This window comes from Cajanus cajan, chromosome 3 (genome assembly GCF_000230855.2).
Source record: "Cajanus cajan strain Asha chromosome 3, NIPB_CcT2T_4, whole genome shotgun sequence".
Lineage (NCBI taxonomy): Eukaryota > Viridiplantae > Streptophyta > Magnoliopsida > Fabales > Fabaceae > Cajanus > Cajanus cajan.
In genome coordinates this window covers 24259611-24267492 of record NC_138519.1, presented here as the reverse complement: position 1 = coordinate 24267492, position 7882 = coordinate 24259611, and positions in this window count along the sequence as shown.

Genomic DNA, 7882 nt, shown 5'->3' with positions numbered 1-7882 from the left:
TAGGGCCTACCCTGGTGACGATGGGATCGAACCATGCCAACTCGGAAGGTCGGCCCATCTCTCCAACAGATAAGATAAGCTGATAAGAAGGAGATCTTATCATATCCTAACCAACTCAATTATCAACAAGGGAAAAACCCTAATTATATCAAGGTACGTGCATTATATATATGAGACCCATACACCCACAAAAACTAACTTAAGCATTGGAGTCTCTTTTTCAGGTACCAACCCTATCTTGGAGCAGCAAACGTACCGAGCAGAAAAAGCTCACCGATCTTATCCAGAGATCGTCTCACCCACCAATCTTAAGTAAGAACAATTATTATTATTACTACAATAAGAAAAGAGGTGTTCTGTGCCTTTATTTATTTAAAATATAAATAAAATAAAGTATACATAAAAGTGAAAATGTAGTGGACAATGATATAATGATGGGTGGTTTACATTGAATGTCTACATGATATAATAGAGAAGGTGGGTGGTTTACATTTATGTGAGTGGTTGAAACTAAAACGTATGAAAATCAAAGTTGTTTTTGTATTTTTTATTCTCTATTTTATCTTTCATTTAATAGATATATTACATTGAAAAGAGAAGTGAGAGCTGCAAAATAATTAAGTGACAAAAATGTCTATATATAAGTAAAAACAAATAACTTATTAAAAATAATATCCCTTTACTTTATTTAATAAAAATATTTAAAAATTATCAATGTTCATTGAATCAATTAATGATGCAGTTGATCTTCAAATCTTAAGGTCTCGAATTTAAGTATTGAATGCGATAAAAGTAGTTATTTTAAAAAAAATATTATTTAAAATTTTAAGAGTAAAATTATTTAAAAATTTAAAGATACTTTTATAATCTCGTATCCCTTTTATGTATAAATATAAATTATTATTATTATTATTAGTCAACCAATCAAAACAAGTGCAATAACCATTATTATTATTCATCAATATAAAATAAACAACACATAAAGTTACATAAAAAGATATTATGACGTAACATATGTCATGACTCCATAGCCTAATAGTTAATACAAATAAAATGAAATTTCAAGAAGGAAGAATTTCTAAAACTAATATAAACTTACATAAACAACCCCTAGTTATCTTCATATGTGTTTTCAGTTATGCACACACCTACATAATCGAACAACCTTGTGTGTTATAATCATCGAAATATTTAGTTACTTTCAAAAAATCCTCACTATATTCCATTCCTTCAAGCTCATATTTATTTCGAAAAGGGGATCCTGGAGGAGTATAAATGTTTGAAGAATAATGTTCTAATTCTGCATGGTGGTGAGAAGGATCTGAGGTTGAACAGTAATCATTAACATGATTTAGAGGGTACCAAGCATTCCCAAAATTATGTTGAGATACATTATTTTGAGAAGGATCTGAGGTTGAAGAGTAATCATTAACATGATTTGGAGGGTACCAAGCATTCCCAAAATTATGTGCATTCCCAAAATTATGTTGAGATACATTATTTGACTCATGGTGAGGGTGAGAAGGGCTTGAATCTGAATCTGAAGAATCTTCATCATCAACTTTCATAGCATGTTTAGGGTTTGAAAGCCTTCCACCCTTAGATTGAGATGCATTCTCTATGCTTCCATGTTGTTTACGAGATTTTGAAAATATACCAAATATTTTCTTTTTATTCTTTTTGTTTTTCTGCCCAATTGATCTTCCTTGGTTTGGATCCTGCATATTATCCAAATTAAGATTTCCTTTATTATAATTAATAATATTAACTAACTCTAGTATTTTAATTTGTGTGATGTATATCATAAATATTCATTTTATATATAACTAAAATTTATAATAAATAAATATTTTTAAATGTATAAAATATATTTATATTTATAATAAACAATTTATATTGTGATAAAAAAAATATATTATATATATGATAAAAGATGCTATAAAGAAAAAGGAGTATTATACGAAAGGTAATTTTAGCAACAATCCATCTATTACATAAAACTTAACTTAATTTGGGATTAAAAAGGCATTCACTCCTACACAATTTTAAATAAATATCAAATATTATTTTCTTTTACACTGATATGTCCCCTTTGAGGCCTTGGCTCTCCTTTTTATTTTGTTTTTAATTCAAAATTTTTAAGTAACATTTTTTATTATTTTTATTAAAAAAATTTGATTGTCAAAATAATAATTTAAGAGTTATTTATTTTTAATTTATTTTTTATAATTGTTATATATGTAAAAATAATTAATAATAATTTTCTCATTTTGGACAAATATTTTATTTCATTTTTATAACCTGTTGTAAAAATAACTATATTTTTTCTCTCGTTAGACAACATTTGAGTATGATTGCCTTTTCCTTTTAATGTTTATTTTTAATATTTTTTTTCTCGTCACAACCAAACGGCCGGCATAACATTCTTTGATAATTTAAAAGTAAATTTTCTTCTTGAATCATAAAACATAATCTAACTTGCAATATAATTCATTCTGATTTAATATATTTTTATCACAAATTAATAGGATTTTTATAATTAACGTGTATACAATTCTAGTTATAAATCATGAAAATTATTAGTGATATGTGAAAATAATAACTTGAAAAATCTAATTTAGGTTTTCAAAATATATATTTAATTTATTATCAAAATATATATATATATATATATATATATATATATATATTCTAAATATATGCCCATGTCGTTTTGAAATACATAATTATGAACATTTTATACATAATTTAATGTTTATATATTTATTAAACAAAAAAAATAATTTTAGTCCCTCCTTTATTTACCAATAAGAAATTAAGAAGTATATTTTCTAAATATAACTTTTAATATTTTGATTATGAAAATCATTTACCAATTTTTTTTTTGTTCGTCCCTAGAGTATTCACCGCCGATAACAGTAACTAATCTCTGCTACGTTGGAGGCACCTCAAAGGATAGGATAGCTGGCCCCAAGATTTAACACGGCTACATACACAAGGCAGGATTCAAACACCTACCTTGCTTAAGCCTTGTACTTACATATCAAAGTATACTGAATAAAAAAAATATATCAAAGAATACAAACATGGCATGCATGGGTGAAGACTATAAATATATATATATATATATATATATATATATATAATAGAAAAATATAAAACAATAATTACCATCGAAATAGCAAATTATAATGCTTCCTCCTTTAGCTTTAGTTCCAATTTTCTCTTCCTTTTGTTAATTTGCATCCTTTACACTGGCTATATCCACAATTTATAACACAAACAATAAGTTTTCTGGTAAAAACTTACATACGTGTGATCAATCTCAATTATTTTAATTTAATTATACGATTAAATAAATAATCTTTCATTTATTCTCAAACATGCGTGTAATATCAAATCGAAATTGCGTCGTGAATAAATTAAAATGTTCTTTTTAATAGTGAATCTACTTGATTCACAAATATAATTATTTCTTTATATATATTACTAATTTTTATATTTTAAAAAATATTTGAATTTATCATAAATGTAATAAAGAATTATATGTCCATTTTTAAGAATGTATTAATTTTATATTATAATTAATTTATTATTATATTAGTTAATTAAATTATTAAATACACTTTTAAATTTGATTTTGATTTTTATTGTATTTATTGCGTCCAAATATATATAAACTCTAAATAGTGTGTAAATGTGTATGTAACTAACTGCGTCTAATATTGCAGGTGCACATATGGATGTATGTGTCGTAATGTTTGCGCGTGCATTAGTTAATTAAATTATTAAATAAATCTTTAAAATTGATGTTATTATATTTATTTATCTAAATAAATATGCACTCTAAATAATAAATTTATACCAATTTAATGAGTATTATAATTGGTCTAACAAGGTCTCAAGTTGGTAAAATTGATAGATACTTTTACCAATATCATATAAATAAAAATAACAATAAATATATACAATCCTTTTACGAAAATTTAATACGAAATGTATATATAATTAAACTTTAACTCATGATATAAAGATTCACATGACTTATTTTTTATTTAATAAAAGTGAAATATAAGAAATCTTAGTCCCAAAATAAAAAATATATTAGGAGTTGGAACGATTTTTCCATATCCTCAAAAGAAAAATCATTACAAAACTATAATAAAAACATATTCATCATTATAATCCAATATAATTAATCTCAACTTTGATGTTATAATTTATTATAGCGATCTAACAAGAAAAGCAACAAAAGTCTTAACTATGTTTCTCACAATATCATCCTATTTAACATAATCATGCTCCCCTGTATGTAAGGATGGAAATAGGCTATATCTTAAATAAATACTTATGCATTAGCTTAACTTATTTAAACTTTAAACTAATTTAACTTATTTAATAAAAAAAAGTTAGACTTAAACTTTTAAAAAAGTTTATTTATTTAAAAAATATAGGTTTGAGATTATATAAAAAAATTGTTAGATTTGATAGATTAACTTATTTATTTACATGATATAATAAAAAAATATACATATTACATTTATAACAGTATAATTAAATAAATAAATTTGTAATAAAAAGAAATTAATTTATCAATACTCTTTACATTTTCACCATACTTAAACATTTTGGCTGATTGACCATTGTAGGGTACTTTTTAAAACTAATTATGTAAATGGGTTATTTTGAAACTATTTACGCCTTTGGGGCAGTTTACTACAGTGTCGTTATATCCCATAGTGACACCAGTGCCATGTGTAATTTTTTTTTTATTTTTTTAGAAGTCATGAAACTCATATTATAAAAGTTGCTACAACCGGCAACACCTCTTATAATGTGAGACCCGTGGCTTGTTTTACTCACTTACTCCCTCTCAACTCTCTTTCATTCTCACTCACTCTCAACTCTTAGCTCTCACTCTCTGTTTTCCTTTCCTTGTGGTGACCTTGGTTTGAAGGTGTTGATTCTTAGAGTTGGAGTTGCTGAGGTGTGGGCGTTCTCTTTTCTTCACCGTTCAAGCTCTTCTTCATCTTCTTCTCGTTCTTCTCTTCCCGGAGCTCGGATTCTTCACACCGAGGTAAGGGAAGCCAGTTCTTTGGCTGATTTTGTTGGAAATGTGTTCATAAACTCATTCAGTGGCTGATTTTCTGATGATTGATGAGCTGTTTTGATGAAAATGGGTTTTCGGGGTTTCCGGGGTTTTGATGAAAATTCAGGGATTTTCCTTGTGTTGATGTTGCATGTGTAAAAAGGCATGAATTTTAAGCTATTGGTTGAAAATGTGATGTTTTGGGCCAATTGCATGTGCCTGGGATGTTAATTTTTGCAGGTTTTGGGTGAAATTTTCGAAGTGGTGACGGTTAATGTTTGAAATTGCGCCAGGCGCTGGGGAATCCCTGGGTGAATCATGCCGGGCATGGGGAGAACCACGCCAGGCGCACTATCAGACGTGAATCTTATGTTTTTGTTACTGATATTGCGCCGGGCGCAGGATAATTACGCCAGGCTCAAAAGACCGCGGTAGGTCTCTGGTTGAGATTTGCGCCGGGCGTGATTTTAATGCGCCGGGATGCGTTTGATTTCAGAATTTGACTTTATAGTCTTCATGAAAGTTGTAGCCTTGGATGTTAGCTTTCTAATGGCGTTGGAATCACCCAAAAAGGAGTTCTAGAACTCTAGATATGGTTGTTTTAGTGAAGAGGGGTCAAGCTGCCAGCATTGCTTATAGCTGTTGCGATTTTTAGAATTTTTAACAAGGTAGATGAAGGAATTATGACTTGGTGTCTTCTTGAGAGTTGTAGTGAATCTTCTTATCTTTCATATGAGATAAGGATGAGCATGGTACGAGTAGTATACCTCCTGATGCACTATTTTCTGTGAAGGTTGCCATTTCACATTTAGTGATTTGGTTCAGTTGAAAGTTGTTGTAGGTGCTATATGTTGTTGAGCTGTTATTACTGTTAAGCGGAGCTATGCCAAATGTTGTTTATGCTGATGATGAATGTTGTTGAGCTGAGTAATGATTTTGATGTGCTGTGAGATGTTTATGCTGCATTATGATGTTAAGCTGTAATTGATGAATATTGTTGTGTTGTGAGCTGTTAAGCTATGTTGAATATTACTAGCTAGGATGTAAGTTTTTATTACTGTAAGATGTTAATGCCATATGATGAAAATTTGAGTTGTGTTGTATATTGTTTATGCTGTTAATGACGTAAGGCTGAGCTGTTGTAAGCCGAAAGGCTGAGCTGTTGTAGGTCGTAAGGCTGAGCTGTTGTAGGGCGTATGGCTGAGCTATTGTCGGCCGTAAGGCTGAGCTGTTGATCACTAAGACTAGAGGAGATGTTTTTCAAAATTTCTCATCCCATTGTGTGGATTGAGGTAGTTGTGGTGCTCTTAGAGCCCAATTTGTTGAAAACCCTCCTTGGAAAGCTGATCCTTGGAGTGGTAACTATACTGTTCTCCTCTAAGTTCTTAGTGGTCCCATGTGTGGGCAAGGTCGAGGCACACGTGTATAAAGCGACCACGGTATAGGGGCCAGGTCAAGTTTCACCGATTACAAGAGACCAATGCTAACTAATATGGGTGACGACGCATGGTGTGTTTACTGCTGTTTACCGTTGTTATTGCTGATTGATGTGAGAGGTGTGCTGTGATATATTATAGCTGATGTCGTTAAGCTGGTTGATGTGCTGATATCTGTAGCTGTTTACCATTCATATTTTATATATGTATGTTGATTCTTTTCACTAGCTTACCCTTTGTTGTTTCCATGTGGTTTGGACTGCGATGATCATACTATGTATGGGAGCAGAGCAGGGTTAGGTTGGTGTTCTGAGGAGAGTCTGCAGCTGGCAGATGGCGTTTGATTTTGTTGTTGTATTTAGCTACTTAGTGTAGCATTGCTGGATGAATTTTGTACATTCTGACTCTAGCCAGAGTTGGACCTTGTATATGTATATATATATATATATTCTAGACACTATATGTATATACTTGATCATTTATGTGTGGTGTTCTGGTGTACTGTGCTGTGTGTAGTGACCAGTCGGGTCGTTACACTTTAGTGGTATCAGAGCAGTTCGAGTCTAGTGGACACTCTGTGGGAGTGGTTCCTTTAAGCTTTTGTTGTGTTAAGCTCTGTGTTGTGTTGCTTTGCTGTGTTGTTTTGTTGTGCTGATTTCTTAATTGATTACTGTGTTGTTGATGGTTTTTTGGTTTAGTTATTGTATATTGAAGATACTGTTACTTCTGTAGACAATGACTAGATCTAATGAGCAGATAGCCCGTGCCATGGAGTTGATGGCTATGGCTATGCGATAGCAAAATGCTTATTTTGCTAGTATGGACGCTAATAGAGCTGCAACTGGTGCAGCAAGGCCTGTGGGGTCGTAGGAGAGCCAGGATCTAGCTGAGTTCCAGAAATGTCGTCCTCCATAGTTCAAGGGAGATGCAGACCTAGAGGTAGCTGACCATTAGATCTGTGAGCTAGAGAAGATCTTCATTGTGTTGGGATGTTCTCAGGAGAGGAGGCTGGCATATGTTGTCTACATGGTGTTTAGGGAGGCTGAGCATTGGTGGAGAGGTACTCACCATATGCTTACTACTAGAGGAGGAGTTGTTGATTCAGTTAGTCAAGCTGAATCGTTGTTGAGGGATGAAGCAGAGTGTTGTCTTCTGCTTGCTGCTATGAGTGTGGAGACCGAGAGGGTCATTGCTGAGATTGATGTGGTGAGGGATTTTGTTGAGGTGTTCCCTGATGAGGTGCCTGGGTTGCCTCCAGTTAGGGAGATGGAGTTTAGCGTTGACTTGGTTCCAGGTGCGGGGCCAGTGTCGGTGGCTCCCTATAGGATGGCTCCTGCTGAGCTGGTTGATCTGAAAG